Source organism: Rhinoderma darwinii, chromosome 2 (assembly GCF_050947455.1).
Source record: "Rhinoderma darwinii isolate aRhiDar2 chromosome 2, aRhiDar2.hap1, whole genome shotgun sequence".
NCBI classification, from domain to species: domain Eukaryota; kingdom Metazoa; phylum Chordata; class Amphibia; order Anura; family Rhinodermatidae; genus Rhinoderma; species Rhinoderma darwinii.
This window is the reverse complement of record NC_134688.1, coordinates 330,071-356,396: the sequence shown is the minus strand read 5'-3', so window position 1 is coordinate 356,396 and position 26,326 is coordinate 330,071. Positions and strand designations below refer to the sequence as shown.

The following is a 26,326-nucleotide window of genomic DNA, read 5'->3' as shown; positions in this document are numbered from 1 at the left end:
GTGTATATATCCTCCCCCCGCTATATCCTGTATACCTCCTCTACACATCCCCGTGTATATATACTCCCCCGCTATATCCTGTATACCTCCTCTGCACATCACCGTGTATATATACTCCCCCGCTATATCCTGTATACCTCCTCTACACATCCCCGTGTATATATACTCCCCCGCTATATCCTGTATACCTCCTCTGCACATCCCCGTGTATATATACTCCCCCGCTATATCCTGTATACCTCCTCTGCACATCACCGTGTATATATACTCCCCGCTATATCCTGTATACCTCCTCTACACATCACCGTGTATATATACTCCCCCGCTATATCCTGTATACCTCCTCTACACATCACCCTGTATATATACTCCCCCGCTATATCCTGTATACCTCCTCTACACATCACCCTGTATATATACTCCCCCGCTATATCCTGTATACCTCCTCTACACATCACCGTGTATATATACTCCCCCGCTATATCCTGTATACCTCCTCTACACATCACCGTGTATATATCCTCCCCCGCTATATCCTGTATACCTCCTCTACACATCACCGTGTATATATACTCCCCCGCTATATCCTGTATACCTCCTCTACACATCACCCTGTATATATACTCCCCCGCTATATCCTGTATACCTCCTCTACACATCACCGTGTATATATCCTCCCCCGCTATATCCTGTATACCTCCTCTACACATCACCCTGTATATATACTCCCCCGCTATATCCTGTATACCTCCTCTACACATCACCCTGTATATATACTCCCCCGCTATATCCTGTATACCTCCTCTACACATCACCGTGTATATATACTCCCCCGCTATATCCTGTATACCTCCTCTACACATCACCCTGTATATATACTCCCCCGCTATATCCTGTATACCTCCTCTACACATCACCCTGTATATATACTCCCCCGCTATATCCTGTATACCTCCTCTACACATCCCCGTGTATATATACTCCCCCGCTATATCCTGTATACCTCCTCTACACATCACCGTGTATATATACTCCCCCGCTATATCCTGTATACCTCCTCTACACATCCCCGTGTATATATACTCCCCCGCTATATCCTGTATACCTCCTCTACACATCACCGTGTATATATACTCCCCCGCTATATCCTGTATACCTCCTCTACACATCACCCTGTATATATACTCCCCCGCTATATCCTGTATACCTCCTCTACACATCACCCTGTATATATACTCCCCCCGCTATATCCTGTATACCTCCTCTGCACATCCCCGTGTATATATACTCCCCCCGCTATATCCTGTATACCTCCTCTACACATCACCCTGTATATATACTCCCCCGCTATATCCTGTATACCTCCTCTACACATCCCCGTGTATATATCCTCCCCCGCTATATCCTGTATACCTCCTCTACACATCACCCTGTATATATACTCCCCCGCTATATCCTGTATACCTCCTCTACACATCACCCTGTATATATACTCCCCCGCTATATCCTGTATACCTCCTCTGCACATCCCCGTGTATATATACTCCCCCCGCTATATCCTGTATACCTCCTCTACACATCCCCGTGTATATATACTCCCCCGCTATATCCTGTATACCTCCTCTGCACATCACCGTGTATATATACTCCCCCGCTATATCCTGTATACCTCCTCTACACATCACCGTGTATATATACTCCCCCGCTATATCCTGTATACCTCCTCTACACATCCCCGTGTATATATACTCCCCCCGCTATATCCTGTATACCTCCTCTACACATCACCGTGTATATATACTCCCCCGCTATATCCTGTATACCTCCTCTGCACATCACCGTGTATATATACTCCCCCGCTATATCCTGTATACCTCCTCTACACATCCCCGTGTATATATACTCCCCCGCTATATCCTGTATACCTCCTCTACACATCACCGTGTATATATACTCCCCCGCTATATCCTGTATACCTCCTCTACACATCACCGTGTATATATACTCCCCCGCTATATCCTGTATACCTCCTCTACACATCACCGTGTATATATACTCCCCCCGCTATATCCTGTATACCTCCTCTACACATCACCGTGTATATATACTCCCCCGCTATATCCTGTATACCTCCTCTACACATCACCGTGTATATATACTCCCCCGCTATATCCTGTATACCTCCTCTACACATCACCGTGTATATATACTCCCCCGCTATATCCTGTATACCTCCTCTACACATCCCCGTGTATATATACTCCCCCGCTATATCCTGTATACCTCCTCTGCACATCCCCGTGTATATATACTCCCCCGCTATATCCTGTATACCTCCTCTACACATCACCCTGTATATATCATCCCCCGCTATATCCTGTATACCTCCTCTACACATCACCGTGTATATATACTCCCCCGCTATATCCTGTATACCTCCTCTACACATCACCCTGTATATATACTCCCCCGCTATATCCTGTATACCTCCTCTACACATCACCGTGTATATATACTCCCCCGCTATATCCTGTATACCTCCTCTACACATCACCCTGTATATATATACTCCCCCGCTATATCCTGTATACCTCCTCTACACATCACCGTGTATATATACTCCCCCGCTATATCCTGTATACCTCCTCTACACATCGCCCTGTATATATACTCCCCCGCTATATCCTGTATACCTCATCTACACATCACCCTGTATATATACTCCCCCGCTATATCCTGTATACCTCATCTACACATCACCGTATATATATACTCCCCCGCTATATCCTGTATACCTCCTCTGCACATCACCCTGTATATATACTCCCCCCGCTATATCCTGTATACCTCCTCTGCACATCACCGTGTATATATACTCCCCCGCTATATCCTGTATACCTCCTCTACACATCACCGTGTATATATACTCCCCCGCTATATCCTGTATACCTCCTCTACACATCACCGTGTATATATACTCCCCCGCTATATCCTGTATACCTCCTCTACACATCACCCTGTATATATACTCCCCCCGCTATATCCTGTATACCTCCTCTACACATCACCATGTATATATACTCCCCCCGCTATATCCTGTATACCTCCTCTACACATCACCGTGTATATATACTCCCCCGCTATATCCTGTATACCTCCTCTACACATCACCGTGTATATATACTCCCCCGCTATATCCTGTATACCTCCTCTGCACATCCCCGTGTATATATACTCCCCCCGCTATATCCTGTATACCTCCTCTACACATCACCCTGTATATATACTCCCCCGCTATATCCTGTATACCTCCTCTACACATCACCGTGTATATATACTCCCCGCTATATCCTGTATACCTCATCTACACATCCCCGTGTATATATACTCCCCCGCTATATCCTGTATACCTCCTCTACACATCACCGTGTATATATACTCCCCCGCTATATCCTGTATACCTCCTCTACACATCACCGTGTGTATATATACTCCCCCGCTATATCCTGTATACCTCCTCTACACATCACCCTGTATATATACTCCCCCGCTATATCCTGTATACCTCCTCTACACATCACCGTGTATATATCATCCCCCGCTATATCCTGTATACCTCCTCTACACATCACCGTGTATATATCATCCCCCGCTATATCCTGTATACCTCCTCTACACATCACCGTGTATATATACTCCCCCGCTATATCCTGTATACCTCCTCTACACATCACCGTGTATATATACTCCCCCCGCTATATCCTGTATACCTCCTCTGCACATCACCCTGTATATATATACTCCCCCGCTATATCCTGTATACCTCCTCTACACATCACCGTGTATATATACTCCCCCGCTATATCCTGTATACCTCCTCTACACATCCCCGTATATATATACTCCCCCGCTATATCCTGTATACCTCCTCTACACATCCCCGTGTATATATCATCCCCCGCTATATCCTGTATACCTCCTCTACACATCACCGTGTATATATACTCCCCCGCTATATCCTGTATACCTCCTCTACACATCACCGTGTATATATCATCCCCCGCTATATCCTGTATACCTCCTCTACACATCACCGTGTATATATACTCCCCCGCTATATCCTGTATACCTCCTCTACACATCACCGTGTATATATACTCCCCCCGCTATATCCTGTATACCTCCTCTGCACATCACCCTGTATATATATACTCCCCCGCTATATCCTGTATACCTCCTCTACACATCACCGTGTATATATACTCCCCCGCTATATCCTGTATACCTCCTCTGCACATCCCCGTGTATATATACTCCCCCGCTATATCCTGTATACCTCCTCTGCACATCCCCGTGTATATATACTCCCCCGCTATATCCTGTATACCTCCTCTACACATCACCGTGTATATATACTCCCCCGCTATATCCTGTATACCTCCTCTACACATCACCGTGTATATATACTCCCCCGCTATATCCTGTATACCTCCTCTACACATCACCGTGTATATATCATCCCCCGCTATATCCTGTATACCTCCTCTACACATCACCGTGTATATATACTCCCCCGCTATATCCTGTATACCTCCTCTACACATCACCGTGTATATATACTCCCCCCGCTATATCCTGTATACCTCCTCTACACATCACCCTGTATATATACTCCCCCGCTATATCCTGTATACCTCCTCTACACATCACCGTGTATATATACTCCCCCGCTATATCCTGTATACCTCCTCTACACATCACCGTGTATATATACTCCCCCCGCTATATCCTGTATACCTCCTCTACACATCCCCGTGTATATATACTCCCCCCGCTATATCCTGTATACCTCCTCTGCACATCACCGTGTATATATACTCCCCCCGCTATATCCTGTATACCTCCTCTACACATCACCGTGTATATATCATCCCCCGCTATATCCTGTATACCTCCTCTACACATCACCGTGTATATATACTCCCCCGCTATATCCTGTATACCTCCTCTACACATCACCGTGTATATATACTCCCCCGCTATATCCTGTATACCTCCTCTACACATCACCGTGTATATATCCTCCCCCGCTATATCCTGTATACCTCCTCTGCACATCACCGTGTATATATACTCCCCCGCTATATCCTGTATACCTCCTCTACACATCACCGTGTATATATACTCCCCCGCTATATCCTGTATACCTCCTCTACACATCACCGTGTATATATACTCCCCCGCTATATCCTGTATACCTCCTCTACACATCACCGTGTATATATCCTCCCCCCGCTATATCCTGTATACCTCCTCTACACATCACCGTGTATATATACTCCCCCGCTATATCCTGTATACCTCCTCTACACATCACCGTGTATATATACTCCCCCGCTATATATCCTGTATACCTCCTCTACACATCCCCGTGTATATATACTCCCCCGCTATATATCCTGTATACCTCCTCTACACATCACCGTGTATATATACTCCCCCGCTATATATCCTGTATACCTCCTCTACACATCACCGTGTATATATACTCCCCCGCTATATATCCTGTATACCTCCTCTACACATCACCGTGTATATATACTCCCCCGCTATATCCTGTATACCTCCTCTACACATCCCCGTGTATATATACTCCCCCCGCTATATCCTGTATACCTCCTCTACACATCACCGTGTATATATACTCCCCCCGCTATATCCTGTATACCTCCTCTACACATCACCGTGTATATATACTCCCCCGCTATATCCTGTATACCTCCTCTACACATCACCGTGTATATATACTCCCCCGCTATATCCTGTATACCTCCTCTACACATCACCGTGTATATATACTCCCCCGCTATATCCTGTATACCTCCTCTACACATCCCCGTGTATATATACTCCCCCGCTATATATCCTATATACCTCCTCTGCACATCACCGTGTATATATACTCCCCCCGCTATATCCTGTATACCTCCTCTACACATCCCCGTGTATATATACTCCCCCGCTATATATCCTATATACCTCCTCTGCACATCACCGTGTATATATACTCCCCCCGCTATATCCTATATACCTCCTCTGCACATCCCCGTGTATATATACTCCCCCGCTATATCCTGTATACCTCCTCTACACATCCCCGTGTATATATACTCCCCCGCTATATCCTGTATACCTCCTCTACACATCACCGTGTATATATACTCCCCGCTATATCCTGTATACCTCCTCTACACATCACCCTGTATATATACTCCCCCGCTATATCCTGTATACCTCCTCTGCACATCACCGTGTATATATACTCCCCCGCTATATCCTGTATACCTCCTCTGCACATCACCCTGTATATATACTCCCCCGCTATATCCTGTATACCTCCTCTACACATCACCGTGTATATATACTCCCCCGCTATATCCTGTATACCTCCTCTACACATCACCGTGTATATATACTCCCCCCGCTATATCCTGTATACCTCCTCTGCACATCACCGTGTATATATACTCCCCCCGCTATATCCTGTATACCTCCTCTACACATCACCCTGTATATATACTCCCCGCTATATCCTGTATACCTCCTCTGCACATCACCCTGTATATATACTCCCCCCGCTATATCCTGTATACCTCCTCTACACATCACCGTGTATATATACTCCCCGCTATATCCTGTATACCTCCTCTACACATCACCGTGTATATATACTCCCCCCGCTATATCCTGTATACCTCCTCTACACATCACCCTGTATATATACTCCCCCCGCTATATCCTGTATACCTCCTCTACACATCACCGTGTATATATACTCCCCCGCTATATCCTGTATACCTCCTCTACACATCACCGTGTATATATACTCCCCCGCTATATCCTGTATACCTCCTCTACACATCACCGTGTATATATCCTCCCCCCGCTATATCCTGTATACCTCCTCTACACATCACCGTGTGTATATATACTCCCCCCGCTATATCCTATATACCTCCTCTACACATCACCGTGTGTATATATACTCCCCCGCTATATCCTGTATACCTCCTCTACACATCACCCTGTATATATACTCCCCCGCTATATCCTGTATACCTCCTCTACACATCACCGTGTATATATACTCCCCCGCTATATCCTGTATACCTCCTCTACACATCCCCGTGTATATATACTCCCCCGCTATATCCTGTATACCTCCTCTGCACATCACCGTGTATATATACTCCCCCGCTATATCCTGTATACCTCATCTACACATCCCCGTGTATATATACTCCCCCCGCTATATCCTGTATACCTCCTCTACACATCACCGTGTATATATCCTCCCCCGCTATATCCTGTATACCTCCTCTACACATCACCGTGTATATATACTCCCCCGCTATATCCTGTATACCTCCTCTACACATCACCCTGTATATATACTCCCCCGCTATATCCTGTATACCTCCTCTACACATCACTGTGTATATATACTCCCCCGCTATATCCTGTATACCTCCTCTACACATCACCGTGTATATATACTCCCCCGCTATATCCTGTATACCTCCTCTACACATCCCCGTGTATATATACTCCCCCGCTATATCCTGTATACCTCCTCTGCACATCACCGTGTATATATACTCCCCCGCTATATCCTGTATACCTCATCTACACATCACCGTGTATATATACTCCCCCGCTATATCCTGTATACCTCCTCTACACATCACCGTGTATATATACTCCCCCGCTATATCCTGTATACCTCCTCTACACATCCCCGTGTATATATACTCCCCCGCTATATCCTGTATACCTCCTCTGCACATCACCGTGTATATATACTCCCCCGCTATATCCTGTATACCTCATCTACACATCACCGTGTATATATACTCCCCCGCTATATCCTGTATACCTCCTCTGCACATCACCGTGTATATATACTCCCCCGCTATATCCTGTATACCTCCTCTACACATCCCCGTGTATATATACTCCCCCGCTATATCCTGTATACCTCCTCTACACATCCCCGTGTATATATACTCCCCCGCTATATCCTGTATACCTCATCTGCACATCCCCGTGTATATATACTCCCCCGCTATATCCTGTATACCTCCTCTACACATCACCCTGTATATATACTCCCCCGCTATATCCTGTATACCTCCTCTGCACATCACCGTGTATATATACTCCCCCGCTATATCCTGTATACCTCCTCTACACATCACCGTGTATATATACTCCCCCGCTATATCCTGTATACCTCCTCTACACATCACCGTGTATATATACTCCCCCGCTATATCCTGTATACCTCCTCTACACATCACCGTGTATATATACTCCCCCGCTATATCCTGTATACCTCCTCTACACATCACCCTGTATATATACTCCCCCCGCTATATCCTGTATACCTCCTCTACACATCACCGTGTATATATACTCCCCCGCTATATCCTGTATACCTCCTCTACACATCCCCGTGTATATATCCTCCCCCGCTATATCCTGTATACCTCCTCTACACATCACCCTGTATATATACTCCCCCCGCTATATCCTGTATACCTCCTCTACACATCACCGTGTATATATACTCCCCCGCTATATCCTGTATACCTCCTCTACACATCACCCTGTATATATACTCCCCCGCTATATCCTGTATACCTCCTCTACACATCCCCGTGTATATATACTCCCCCGCTATATCCTGTATACCTCCTCTACACATCCCCGTGTATATATACTCCCCCGCTATATCCTGTATACCTCCTCTACACATCACCCTGTATATATACTCCCCCCGCTATATCCTGTATACCTCCTCTACACATCACCGTGTATATATCATCCCCCGCTATATCCTGTATACCTCCTCTACACATCACCCTGTATATATACTCCCCCGCTATATCCTGTATACCTCCTCTACACATCACCCTGTATATATACTCCCCCGCTATATCCTGTATACCTCCTCTACACATCACCGTGTATATATACTCCCCCGCTATATCCTGTATACCTCCTCTGCACATCACCGTGTATATATCCTCCCCCGCTATATCCTGTATACCTCCTCTACACATCACCGTGTATATATACTCCCCCGCTATATCCTGTATACCTCCTCTACACATCACCGTGTATATATACTCCCCCGCTATATCCTGTATACCTCCTCTACACATCCCCGTGTATATATACTCCCCCGCTATATCCTGTATACCTCCTCTACACATCACCGTGTATATATACTCCCCCGCTATATCCTGTATACCTCCTCTACACATCACCGTGTATATATACTCCCCGCTATATCCTGTATACCTCCTCTGCACATCACCCTGTATATATACTCCCCCGCTATATCCTGTATACCTCCTCTACACATCACCCTGTATATATACTCCCCCGCTATATCCTGTATACCTCCTCTACACATCACCCTGTATATATACTCCCCCGCTATATCCTGTATACCTCCTCTACACATCACCGTGTATATATACTCCCCCGCTATATCCTGTATACCTCCTCTACACATCACCCTGTATATATACTCCCCCGCTATATCCTGTATACCTCCTCTACACATCACCGTATATATATACTCCCCCGCTATATCCTGTATACCTCATCTACACATCACCGTGTATATATACTCCCCCGCTATATCCTGTATACCTCCTCTACACATCACCCTGTATATATACTCCCCCGCTATATCCTGTATACCTCATCTGCACATCCCCGTGTATATATACTCCCCCGCTATATCCTGTATACCTCCTCTACACATCACCGTGTATATATCCTCCCCCGCTATATCCTGTATACCTCCTCTACACATCACCGTGTATATATACTCCCCCCGCTATATCCTGTATACCTCCTCTGCACATCACCCTGTATATATACTCCCCCGCTATATCCTGTATACCTCCTCTGCACATCACCCTGTATATATACTCCCCCGCTATATCCTGTATACCTCCTCTACACATCCCCGTGTATATATACTCCCCCCGCTATATCCTGTATACCTCCTCTACACATCACCCTGTATATATACTCCCCCGCTATATCCTGTATACCTCCTCTACACATCACCGTGTATATATACTCCCCCGCTATATCCTGTATACCTCCTCTACACATCCCCGTGTATATATACTCCCCCGCTATATCCTGTATACCTCCTCTACACATCACCGTGTATATATCATCCCCCGCTATATCCTGTATACCTCCTCTACACATCCCCGTGTATATATATATACTCCCCGCTATATCCTGTATACCTCCTCTACACATCACCGTGTATATATACTCCCCCGCTATATCCTGTATACCTCCTCTACACATCACCGTGTATATATATACTCCCCCCGCTATATCCTGTATACCTCCTCTACACATCCCTGTGTATATATACTCCCCCGCTATATCCTGTATACCTCCTCTACACATCACCGTGTATATATACTCTCCCGCTATATCCTGTATACCTCCTCTACACATCCCCGTGTATATATACTCCCCCGCTATATCCTGTATACCTCCTCTACACATCCCCGTGTATATATACTCCCCCCGCTATATCCTGTATACCTCCTCTACACATCCCCGTGTATATATACTCCCCCGCTATATCCTGTATACCTCCTCTACACATCCCCGTGTATATATACTCCCCCCGCTATATCCTGTATACCTCCTCTACACATCACCGTGTATATATACTCCCCCGCTATATCCTGTATACCTCCTCTACACATCACCGTGTATATATACTCCCCCGCTATATCCTGTATACCTCCTCTACACATCACCGTGTATATATACTCCCCCGCTATATCCTGTATACCTCCTCTACACATCACCGTGTATATATACTCCCCCGCTATATCCTGTATACCTCCTCTACACATCCCCGTGTATATATACTCCCCCGCTATATCCTGTATACCTCCTCTACACATCCCCGTGTATATATACTCCCCCGCTATATCCTGTATACCTCCTCTACACATCACCGTGTATATATACTCCCCCGCTATATCCTGTATACCTCCTCTACACATCACCGTGTATATATACTCCCCCGCTATATCCTGTATACCTCCTCTACACATCACCGTGTATATATACTCCCCCGCTATATCCTGTATACCTCCTCTACACATCCCCGTGTATATATACTCCCCCGCTATATCCTGTATACCTCCTCTACACATCACCGTGTGTATATATACTCCCCCGCTATATCCTGTATACCTCCTCTACACATCACCGTGTATATATACTCCCCCCGCTATATCCTGTATACCTCATCTACACATCCCCGTGTATATATACTCCCCCGCTATATCCTGTATACCTCCTCTACACATCACCGTGTATATATACTCCCCCGCTATATCCTGTATACCTCCTCTACACATCACCCTGTATATATACTCCCCCCGCTATATCCTGTATACCTCCTCTACACATCACCCTGTATATATACTCCCCGCTATATCCTGTATACCTCCTCTACACATCACCGTGTATATATCATCCCCCGCTATATCCTGTATACCTCCTCTACACATCCCCGTGTATATATACTCCCCCGCTATATCCTGTATACCTCCTCTACACATCCCCGTGTATATATACTCCCCCGCTATATCCTGTATACCTCCTCTACACATCACCGTGTATATATACTCCCCCCGCTATATCCTGTATACCTCCTCTACACATCACCCTGTATATATACTCCCCCGCTATATCCTGTATACCTCCTCTACACATCACCGTGTATATATACTCCCCCGCTATATCCTGTATACCTCCTCTGCACATCACCGTGTATATATACTCCCCCCGCTATATCCTGTATACCTCCTCTACACATCACCGTGTATATATACTCCCCCGCTATATCCTGTATACCTCCTCTACACATCCCCGTGTATATATCCTCCCCCGCTATATCCTGTATACCTCCTCTACACATCACCGTGTATATATACTCCCCCGCTATATCCTGTATACCTCCTCTACACATCACCGTGTATTTATACTCCCCCGCTATATCCTGTATACCTCCTCTACACATCCCCGTGTATATATACTCCCCCCGCTATATCCTGTATACCTCCTCTACACATCACCGTGTATATATCATCCCCCGCTATATCCTGTATACCTCCTCTACACATCACCGTGTATATATACTCCCCCCGCTATATCCTGTATACCTCCTCTGCACATCCCCGTGTATATATACTCCCCCCGCTATATCCTGTATACCTCCTCTACACATCACCGTGTATATATACTCCCCCGCTATATCCTGTATACCTCCTCTACACATCACCCTGTATATATATACTCCCCCGCTATATCCTGTATACCTCCTCTACACATCACCGTGTATATATACTCCCCCCGCTATATCCTGTATACCTCCTCTGCACATCACCGTGTATATATACTCCCCCGCTATATCCTGTATACCTCCTCTACACATCACCGTGTATATATACTCCCCCGCTATATCCTGTATACCTCCTCTACACATCACCGTGTATATATACTCCCCCCGCTATATCCTGTATACCTCCTCTACACATCACCGTGTATATATCATCCCCCGCTATATCCTGTATACCTCCTCTACACATCACCCTGTATATATACTCCCCCGCTATATCCTGTATACCTCCTCTACACATCACCCTGTATATATACTCCCCCGCTATATCCTGTATACCTCCTCTACACATCACCGTGTATATATACTCCCCCGCTATATCCTGTATACCTCCTCTACACATCACCCTGTATATATACTCCCCCGCTATATCCTGTATACCTCCTCTACACATCGCCCTGTATATATACTCCCCCCGCTATATCCTGTATACCTCCTCTACACATCACCGTGTATATATCCTCCCCCGCTATATCCTGTATACCTCCTCTACACATCACCGTGTATATATACTCCCCCCGCTATATCCTGTATACCTCCTCTACACATCACCGTGTATATATACTCCCCCGCTATATCCTGTATACCTCCTCTACACATCACCGTGTATATATACTCCCCCCGCTATATCCTGTATACCTCCTCTACACATCACCGTGTATATATACTCCCCCCGCTATATCCTGTATACCTCCTCTACACATCACCCTGTATATATACTCCCCCGCTATATCCTGTATACCTCCTCTACACATCACCCTGTATATATACTCCCCCCGCTATATCCTGTATACCTCCTCTACACATCACCCTGTATATATCCTCCCCCGCTATATCCTGTATACCTCCTCTACACATCACCGTGTATATATACTCCCCCGCTATATCCTGTATACCTCCTCTACACATCACCGTGTATATATACTCCCCCCGCTATATCCTGTATACCTCCTCTACACATCACCGTGTATATATACTCCCCCCGCTATATCCTGTATACCTCCTCTACACATCACCGTGTATATATACTCCCCCGCTATATCCTGTATACCTCCTCTGCACATCACCGTGTATATATACTCCCCCGCTATATCCTGTATACCTCCTCTACACATCACCGTGTATATATACTCCCCCGCTATATCCTGTATACCTCCTCTACACATCACCGTGTATATATACTCCCCCCGCTATATCCTGTATACCTCCTCTACACATCACCGTGTATATATCCTCCCCCGCTATATCCTGTATACCTCCTCTACACATCACCCTGTATATATACTCCCCCGCTATATCCTGTATACCTCCTCTACACATCACCGTGTATATATACTCCCCCGCTATATCCTGTATACCTCCTCTGCACATCACCCTGTATATATACTCCCCCCGCTATATCCTGTATACCTCCTCTACACATCCCCGTGTATATATACTCCCCCCGCTATATCCTGTATACCTCCTCTACACATCCCCGTGTATATATACTCCCCCCGCTATATCCTGTATACCTCCTCTGCACATCACCGTGTATATATACTCCCCCGCTATATCCTGTATACCTCCTCTGCACATCACCGTGTATATATACTCCCCCGCTATATCCTGTATACCTCCTCTACACATCACCGTGTATATATACTCCCCCGCTATATCCTGTATACCTCCTCTGCACATCACCCTGTATATATACTCCCCCGCTATATCCTGTATACCTCCTCTGCACATCCCCGTGTATATATACTCCCCCGCTATATCCTGTATACCTCCTCTGCACATCCCCGTGTATATATACTCCCCCGCTATATCCTGTATACCTCCTCTACACATCACCGTGTATATATACTCCCCCCGCTATATCCTGTATACCTCCTCTACACATCACCGTGTATATATACTCCCCCGCTATATCCTGTATACCTCCTCTACACATCCCCGTGTATATATACTCCCCCGCTATATCCTGTATACCTCCTCTACACATCACCGTGTATATATACTCCCCGCTATATCCTGTATACCTCCTCTACACATCACCGTGTATATATCCTCCCCCGCTATATCCTGTATACCTCCTCTACACATCACCGTGTATATATACTCCCCCGCTATATCCTGTATACCTCCTCTACACATCACCCTGTATATATATACTCCCCCGCTATATCCTGTATACCTCCTCTACACATCACCGTGTATATATACTCCCCCGCTATATCCTGTATACCTCCTCTACACATCACCGTGTATATATACTCCCCCGCTATATCCTGTATACCTCCTCTGCACATCACCGTGTATATATACTCCCCCCGCTATATCCTGTATACCTCCTCTACACATCACCCTGTATATATACTCCCCCGCTATATCCTGTATACCTCCTCTACACATCACCGTGTATATATACTCCCCCGCTATATCCTGTATACCTCCTCTACACATCACCGTGTATATATACTCCCCCGCTATATCCTGTATACCTCCTCTACACATCGCCCTGTATATATACTCCCCCGCTATATCCTGTATACCTCATCTACACATCACCCTGTATATATACTCCCCGCTATATCCTGTATACCTCCTCTACACATCACCGTGTATATATACTCCCCTGTATACCTCCTCTACACATCACCGTGTATATATACTCCCCCGCTATATCCTGTATACCTCCTCTACACATCCCCGTGTATATATACTCCCCCGCTATATCCTGTATACCTCCTCTACACATCACCCTGTATATATACTCCCCCGCTATATCCTGTATACCTCCTCTACACATCACCCTGTATATATACTCCCCGCTATATCCTGTATACCTCCTCTACACATCACCGTGTATATATCATCCCCCGCTATATCCTGTATACCTCATCTACACATCACCGTGTATATATACTCCCCCGCTATATCCTGTATACCTCCTCTACACATCACCGTGTATATATACTCCCCCGCTATATCCTGTATACCTCCTCTACACATCACCGTGTATATATACTCCCCCGCTATATCCTGTATACCTCCTCTACACATCACCCTGTATATATACTCCCCCCGCTATATCCTGTATACCTCCTCTACACATCACCGTGTATATATACTCCCCCGCTATATCCTGTATACCTCCTCTACACATCACCGTGTATATATACTCCCCCGCTATATCCTGTATACCTCCTCTACACATCACCGTGTATATATACTCCCCCGCTATATCCTGTATACCTCATCTACACATCACCGTGTATATATACTCCCCCGCTATATCCTGTATACCTCCTCTACACATCACCGTGTATATATACTCCCCCCGCTATATCCTGTATACCTCCTCTACACATCCCCGTGTATATATACTCCCCCGCTATATCCTGTATACCTCCTCTACACATCACCGTGTATTTATACTCCCCCGCTATATCCTGTATACCTCCTCTACACATCACCCTGTATATATACTCCCCCCGCTATATCCTGTATACCTCCTCTACACATCACCGTGTATATATACTCCCCCGCTATATCCTGTATACCTCCTCTACACATCACCCTGTATATATACTCCCCCGCTATATCCTGTATACCTCCTCTACACATCACCCTGTATATATACTCCCCCGCTATATCCTGTATACCTCCTCTACACATCACCGTGTATATATACTCCCCCGCTATATCCTGTATACCTCCTCTGCACATCCCCGTGTATATATCATCCCCCGCTATATCCTGTATACCTCCTCTACACATCCCCGTGTATATATACTCCCCCCGCTATATCCTGTATACCTCCTCTACACATCACCGTGTATATATACTCCCCCGCTATATCCTGTATACCTCCTCTACACATCACCCTGTATATATACTCCCCCGCTATATCCTGTATACCTCCTCTACACATCACCGTGTATATATCCTCCCCCCGCTATATCCTGTATACCTCCTCTGCACATCCCCGTGTATATATACTCCCCCGCTATATCCTGTATACCTCCTCTACACATCACCGTGTATATATACTCCCCCGCTATATCCTGTATACCTCCTCTACACATCACCGTGTATATATACTCCCCCGCTATATCCTGTATACCTCCTCTACACATCACCGTGTATATATCATCCCCCGCTATATCCTGTATACCTCCTCTACACATCACCGTGTATATATCCTCCCCCCGCTATATCCTGTATACCTCCTCTACACATCACCGTGTATATATATTCTCCCCGCTATATCCTGTATACCTCCTCTACACATCACCCTGTATATATACTCCCCCCGCTATATCCTGTATACCTCCTCTACACATCACCGTGTATATATCCTCCCCCCGCTATATCCTGTATACCTCCTCTACACATCACCGTGTATATATATACTCCCCGCTATATCCTGTATACCTCCTCTACACATCACCCTGTATATATACTCCCCCCGCTATATCCTGTATACCTCCTCTACACATCCCCGTGTATATATACTCCCCGCTATATCCTGTATACCTCCTCTACACATCACCGTGTATATATACTCCCCCGCTATATCCTGTATACCTCCTCTACACATCACCCTGTATATATCCTCCCCCCGCTATATCCTGTATACCTCCTCTACACATCACCCTGTATATATACTCCCCCCGCTATATCCTGTATACCTCCTCTACACATCACCCTGTATATATACTCCCCCCGCTATATCCTGTATACCTCCTCTACACATCACCGTGTATATATACTCCCCCCGCTATATCCTGTATACCTCCTCTACACATCACCGTGTATATATACTCCCCCGCTATATCCTGTATACCTCCTCTACACATCACCGTGTATTTATACTCCCCCGCTATATCCTGTATACCTCCTCTACACATCCCCGTGTATATATACTCCCCCCGCTATATCCTGTATACCTCCTCTACACATCACCGTGTATATATACTCCCCCGCTATATCCTGTATACCTCCTCTACACATCACCGTGTATATATACTCCCCCGCTATATCCTGTATACCTCCTCTACACATCCCCGTGTATATATACTCCCCGCTATATCCTGTATACCTCCTCTACACATCACCCTGTATATATATACTCCCCCGCTATATCCTGTATACCTCCTCTACACATCACCGTGTATATATACTCCCCCCGCTATATCCTGTATACCTCCTCTGCACATCACCGTGTATATATACTCCCCCGCTATATCCTGTATACCTCCTCTACACATCACTGTGTATATATACTCCCCCGCTATATCCTGTATACCTCCTCTACACATCACCGTGTATATATACTCCCCCGCTATATCCTGTATACCTCCTCTACACATCCCCGTGTATATATACTCCCCCCGCTATATCCTGTATACCTCCTCTGCACATCCCCGTGTATATATCCTCCCCCGCTATATCCTGTATACCTCCTCTACACATCACCGTGTATATATACTCCCCCGCTATATCCTGTATACCTCCTCTACACATCCCCGTGTATATATACTCCCCCGCTATATCCTGTATACCTCCTCTACACATCCCCGTGTATATATACTCCCCCGCTATATCCTGTATACCTCCTCTACACATCACCGTGTATATATACTCCCCCGCTATATCCTGTATACCTCCTCTACACATCACCGTGTATATATACTCCCCCGCTATATCCTGTATACCTCCTCTACACATCACCGTGTGTATATATACTCCCCCCGCTATATCCTATATACCTCCTCTACACATCACCCTGTATATATACTCCCCCGCTATATCCTGTATACCTCCTCTACACATCACCGTGTATATATACTCCCCCCGCTATATCCTGTATACCTCCTCTACACATCACCCTGTATATATACTCCCCCCGCTATATCCTGTATACCTCCTCTACACATCCCCGTGTATATATACTCCCCGCTATATCCTGTATACCTCCTCTACACATCACCCTGTATATATACTCCCCCGCTATATCCTGTATACCTCCTCTACACATCACCGTATATATACTCCCCCCGCTATATCCTGTATACCTCCTCTACACATCACCGTGTATATATACTCCCCCGCTATATCCTGTATACCTCCTCTACACATCCCCGTGTATATATACTCCCCCGCTATATCCTGTATACCTCCTCTGCACATCACCGTGTATATATCCTCCCCCGCTATATCCTGTATACCTCCTCTACACATCACCGTGTATATATACTCCCCCGCTATATCCTGTATACCTCCTCTACACATCACCGTGTATATATACTCCCCCGCTATATCCTGTATACCTCCTCTGCACATCCCCGTGTATATATACTCCCCCGCTATATCCTGTATACCTCCTCTGCACATCCCCGTGTATATATACTCCCCCCGCTATATCCTGTATACCTCCTCTACACATCACCGTGTATATATACTCCCCCGCTATATCCTGTATACCTCCTCTACACATCACCCTGTATATATACTCCCCGCTATATCCTGTATACCTCCTCTACACATCCCCGTGTATATATACTCCCCCCGCTATATCCTGTATACCTCCTCTACACATCACCGTGTATATATCCTCCCCCGCTATATCCTGTATACCTCCTCTACACATCACCGTGTATATATACTCCCCCGCTATATCCTGTATACCTCCTCTACACATCACCGTGTATATATACTCCCCCGCTATATCCTGTATACCTCCTCTACACATCACCGTGTATATATACTCCCCCGCTATATCCTGTATACCTCCTCTACACATCACCGTGTATATATACTCCCCCGCTATATCCTGTATACCTCCTCTACACATCACCGTGTATATATACTCCCCCGCTATATCCTGTATACCTCCTCTACACATCACCGTGTATATATACTCCCCCGCTATATCCTGTATACCTCCTCTACACATCACCGTGTATATATACTCCCCCCGCTATATCCTGTATACCTCCTCTACACATCACCGTGTATATATACTCCCCCCGCTATATCCTGTATACCTCCTCTACACATCACCCTGTATATATACTCCCCCCGCTATATCCTGTATACCTCCTCTACACATCACCGTGTATATATACTCCCCCGCTATATCCTGTATACCTCCTCTACACATCCCCGTATATATATATATATACTCCCCGCTATATCCTGTATACCTCCTCTACACATCACCGTGTATATATACTCCCCCCGCTATATCCTGTATACCTCCTCTACACATCACCCTGTATATATCATCCCCCGCTATATCCTGTATACCTCCTCTACACATCACCGTGTATATATACTCCCCCGCTATATCCTGTATACCTCCTCTACACATCACCGTGTATATATACTCCCCCGCTATATCCTGTATACCTCCTCTACACATCACCGTGTATTTATACTCCCCCGCTATATCCTGTATACCTCCTCTACACATCACCGTGTATATATACTCCCCCGCTATATCCTGTATACCTCCTCTACACATCACCGTGTATATATACTCCCCCGCTATATCCTGTATACCTCCTCTACACATCACCGTGTATTTATACTCCCCCGCTATATCCTGTATACCTCCTCTACACATCACCGTGTATATATACTCCCCCGCTATATCCTGTATACCTCCTCTACACATCACCGTGTATATATACTCCCCCCGCTATATCCTGTATACCTCCTCTACACATCACCGTGTATATATACTCCCCCCGCTATATCCTGTATACCTCCTCTACACATCACCGTGTGTATATATACTCCCCCCGCTATATCCTGTATACCTCCTCTGCACATCCCCGTGTATATATACTCCCCCGCTATATCCTGTATACCTCCTCTACACATCACCCTGTATATATACTCCCCCGCTATATCCTGTATACCTCCTCTGCACATCACCGTGTATATATCATCCCCCGCTATATCCTGTATACCTCCTCTACACATCACCGTGTATATATCATCCCCCGCTATATCCTGTATACCTCCTCTACACATCACCGTGTATATATCCTCCCCCCGCTATATCCTGTATACCTCCTCTACACATCACCGTGTATATATACTCCCCCGCTATATCCTGTATACCTCCTCTACACATCCCCGTATATATATATACTCCCCCGCTATATCCTGTATACCTCCTCTACACATCACCCTGTATATATACTCCCCCCGCTATATCCTGTATACCTCCTCTACACATCACCGTGTATATATACTCCCCCCGCTATATCCTGTATACCTCCTCTACACATCACCGTGTATATATACTCCCCCCGCTATATCCTGTATACCTCCTCTACACATCACCGTGTATATATACTCCCCCCGCTATATCCTGTATACCTCCTCTACACATCACCGTGTATATATACTCCCCCCGCTATATCCTGTATACCTCCTCTACACATCACCGTGTATATATACTCCCCCCGCTATATCCTGTATACCTCCTCTACACATCCCCGTGTATATATACTCCCCCCGCTATATCCTGTATACCTCCTCTACACATCACCCTGTATATATCCTCCCCCCGCTATATCCTGTATACCTCCTCTACACATCACCGTGTATATATACTCCCCCGCTATATCCTGTATACCTCCTCTACACATCACCGTGTATATATACTCCCCGCTATATCCTGTATACCTCCTCTACACATCACCGTGTATATATACTCCCCCGCTATATCCTGTATACCTCCTCTACACATCCCCGTGTATATATACTCCCCCGCTATATCCTGTATACCTCCTCTACACATCACCCTGTATATATATACTCCCCCGCTATATCCTGTATACCTCCTCTACACATCACCGTGTATATATACTCCCCCCGCTATATCCTGTATACCTCCTCTACACATCCCCGTGTATATATCCTCCCCCGCTATATCCTGTATACCTCCTCTACACATCCCCGTGTATATATCCTCCCCCCGCTATATCCTGTATACCTCCTCTACACATCCCCGTGTATATATACTCCCCCCGCTATATCCTGTATACCTCCTCTACACATCACCCTGTATATATACTCCCCCGCTATATATCCTGTATACCTCCTCTACACATCCCCGTGTATATATACTCCCCCGCTATATCCTGTATACCTCCTCTACACATCACCCTGTATATATACTCCCCCGCTATATCCTGTATACCTCCTCTACACATCACCGTGTATATATACTCCCCCGCTATATCCTGTATACCTCCTCTACACATCACCCTGTATATATACTCCCCCGCTATATATCCTGTATACCTCCTCTACACATCCCCGTGTATATATACTCCCCCGCTATATCCTGTATACCTCCTCTACACATCACCCTGTATATATACTCCCCCGCTATATCCTGTATACCTCCTCTACACATCCCCGTGTATATATACTCCCCCGCTATATCCTGTATACCTCCTCTACACATCACCCTGTATATATACTCCCCCGCTATATCCTGTATACCTCCTCTACACATCCCCGTGTATATATACTCCCCCGCTATATCCTGTATACCTCCTCTACACATCACCGTGTATATATCATCCCCCGCTATATCCTGTATACCTCCTCTACACATCACCGTGTATATATACTCCCCCGCTATATCCTGTATACCTCCTCTACACATCACCGTGTATATATACTCCCCCGCTATATCCTGTATACCTCCTCTACACATCACCGTGTATATATCCTCCCCCGCTATATCCTGTATACCTCCTCTACACATCACCGTGTATATATACTCCCCGCTATATCCTGTATACCTCCTCTACACATCACCCTGTATATATACTCCCCCCGCTATATCCTATATACCTCATCTACACATCACCCTGTATATATACTCCCCCGCTATATCCTGTATACCTCCTCTACACATCACCGTGTATATATACTCCCCCCGCTATATCCTGTATACCTCCTCTACACATCACTGTGTATATATACTCCCCCGCTATATCCTGTATACCTCCTCTACACATCACCGTGTATATATACTCCCCCGCTATATCCTGTATACCTCCTCTACACATCACCGTGTATATATACTCCCCCCGCTATATCCTGTATACCTCCTCTACACATCACTGTGTATATATACTCCCCCGCTATATCCTGTATACCTCCTCTACACATCACCGTGTATATATACTCCCCCGCTATATCCTGTATACCTCATCTACACATCACCGTGTATATATACTCCCCCGCTATATCCTGTATACCTCCTCTACACATCCCCGTGTATATATACTCCCCCCGCTATATCCTGTATACCTCCTCTGCACATCACCGTGTATATATACTCCCCCGCTATATCCTGTATACCTCCTCTACACATCACCGTGTATATATACTCCCCCGCTATATCCTGTATACCTCCTCTACACATCACCGTGTATATATACTCCCCCGCTATATCCTGTATACCTCCTCTACACATCACCGTGTATATATACTCCCCCGCTATATCCTGTATACCTCCTCTACACATCACCGTGTATATATACTCCCCCGCTATATCCTGTATACCTCCTCTACACATCACCCTGTATATATACTCCCCCGCTATATCCTGTATACCTCCTCTGCACATCACCGTGTATATATACTCCCCCGCTATATCCTGTATACCTCCTCTGCACATCACCGTATATATATACTCCCCCCGCTATATCCTGTATACCTCCTCTACACATCACCGTGTATATATCCTCCCCCGCTATATCCTGTATACCTCCTCTACACATCCCCGTGTATATATCCTCCCCCGCTATATCCTGTATACCTCCTCTACACATCACCGTGTATATATACTCCCCCGCTATATCCTGTATACCTCCTCTGCACATCACCGTGTATATATCCTCCCCCGCTATATCCTGTATACCTCCTCTACACATCACCGTGTATATATCCTCCCCCGCTATATCCTGTATACCTCCTCTACACATCACCGTGTATATATACTCCCCCGCTATATCCTGTATACCTCCTCTACACATCACCGTGTATATATACTCCCCCGCTATATCCTGTATACCTCCTCTACACATCACCGTGTATATATACTCCCCCCGCTATATCCTGTATACCTCCTCTACACATCACCGTGTATATATACTCCCCCCGCTATATCCTGTATACCTCCTCTACACATCACCGTGTATTTATACTCCCCCGCTATATCCTGTATACCTCCTCTACACATCACCGTGTATATATACTCCCCCCGCTATATCCTGTATACCTCCTCTACACATCACCGTGTATATATACTCCCCCCGCTATATCCTGTATACCTCCTCTACACATCACCGTGTATATATACTCCCCCGCTATATCCTGTATACCTCCTCTGCACATCACCGTGTATATATACTCCCCCGCTATATCCTGTATACCTCCTCTACACATCCCCGTGTATATATACTCCCCCGCTATATCCTGTATACCTCCTCTACACATCGCCCTGTATATATACTCCCCCCGCTATATCCTGTATACCTCCTCTACACATCACCGTGTATATATACTCCCCCGCTATATCCTGTATACCTCCTCTACACATCCCCGTGTATATATACTCCCCCGCTATATCCTGTATACCTCCTCTACACATCACCGTGTATATATACTCCCCGCTATATCCTGTATACCTCCTCTACACATCACCGTGTATATATACTCCCCCGCTATATCCTGTATACCTCCTCTACACATCACCGTGTATATATCCTCCCCCCGCTATATCCTGTATACCTCCTCTACACATCACCGTGTATATATACTCCCCCGCTATATCCTGTATACCTCCTCTACACATCACCGTGTATATATACTCCCCCGCTATATATCCTGTATACCTCCTCTACACATCCCCGTGTATATATACTCCCCCCGCTATATCCTGTATACCTCCTCTACACATCACCGTGTATATATACTCCCCCCGCTATATCCTGTATACCTCCTCTACACATCACCGTGTATATATCCTCCCCCGCTATATCCTGTATACCTCCTCTACACATCACCGTGTATATATACTCCCCCGCTATATATCCTGTATACCTCCTCTACACATCACCGTGTATATATACTCCCCCCGCTATATCCTGTATACCTCCTCTACACATCACCCTGTATATATACTCCCCCGCTATATCCTGTATACCTCCTCTACACATCACCCTGTATATATACTCCCCCGCTATATCCTGTATACCTCCTCTGCACATCACCGTGTATATATACTCCCCCGCTATATCCTGTATACCTCCTCTACACATCACCGTGTATATATACTCCCCCGCTATATCCTGTATACCTCCTCTACACATCACCCTGTATATATACTCCCCGCTATATCCTGTATACCTCCTCTACACATCACCGTGTATATATACTCCCCGCTATATCCTGTATACCTCCTCTGCACATCACCGTGTATATATACTCCCCCGCTATATCCTGTATACCTCCTCTACACATCACCGTGTATATATACTCCCCCGCTATATCCTGTATACCTCCTCTACACATCACCGTGTATATATACTCCCCCGCTATATCCTGTATACCTCCTCTACACATCACCGTGTATATATACTCCCCCCGCTATATCCTGTATACCTCCTCTACACATCCCCGTGTATATATACTCCCCCGCTATATCCTGTATACCTCATCTACACATCCCCGTGTATATATACTCCCCGCTATATATCCTGTATACCTCCTCTACACATCACCGTGTATATATACTCCCCCGCTATATCCTGTATACCTCCTCTACACATCACCGTGTATATATACTCCCCCGCTATATCCTGTATACCTCCTCTACACATCACCCTGTATATATACTCCCCCGCTATATCCTGTATACCTCCTCTACACATCCCCGTGTATATATACTCCCCCCGCTATATCCTGTATACCTCCTCTACACATCACCGTGTATATATACTCCCCCCGCTATATCCTGTATACCTCCTCTACACATCACCGTGTATATATCCTCCCCCCGCTATATCCTGTATACCTCCTCTACACATCACCGTGTATATATATACTCCCCCCGCTATATCCTGTATACCTCCTCTACACATCACCGTGTATATATACTCCCCCGCTATATCCTGTATACCTCCTCTACACATCCCCGTGTATATATACTCCCCCGCTATATCCTGTATACCTCCTCTACACATCCCCGTGTATATATACTCCCCCGCTATATATCCTATATACCTCCTCTACACATCACCCTGTATATATACTCCCCCGCTATATCCTGTATACCTCCTCTACACATCCCCGTGTATATATACTCCCCCGCTATATCCTGTATACCTCCTCTACACATCCCCGTGTATATATACTCCCCCGCTATATCCTGTATACCTCCTCTACACATCACCGTGTATATATACTCCCCCCGCTATATCCTGTATACCTCCTCTACACATCACCGTGTATATATACTCCCCCGCTATATCCTGTATACCTCCTCTACACATCCCCGTATATATATATATACTCCCCGCTATATCCTGTATACCTCCTCTACACATCCCCGTGTATATATACTCCCCCCGCTATATCCTGTATACCTCCTCTACACATCCCCGTGTATATATACTCCCCCGCTATATCCTATATACCTCCTCTGCACATCCCCGTGTATATATACTCCCCCGCTATATCCTGTATACCTCCTCTACACATCACCGTGTA

General features: G+C 45.8%; 1 protein-coding gene across 1 annotated transcript in view; it reads left to right on the top strand.

Moving 5' to 3' along the window:
- Positions 1–26,326, top strand: part of ARFIP2 (ARF interacting protein 2) — a 98,001-nt gene that overhangs the window by 29,739 nt on the left and 41,936 nt on the right. The window lies entirely within an intron of this gene.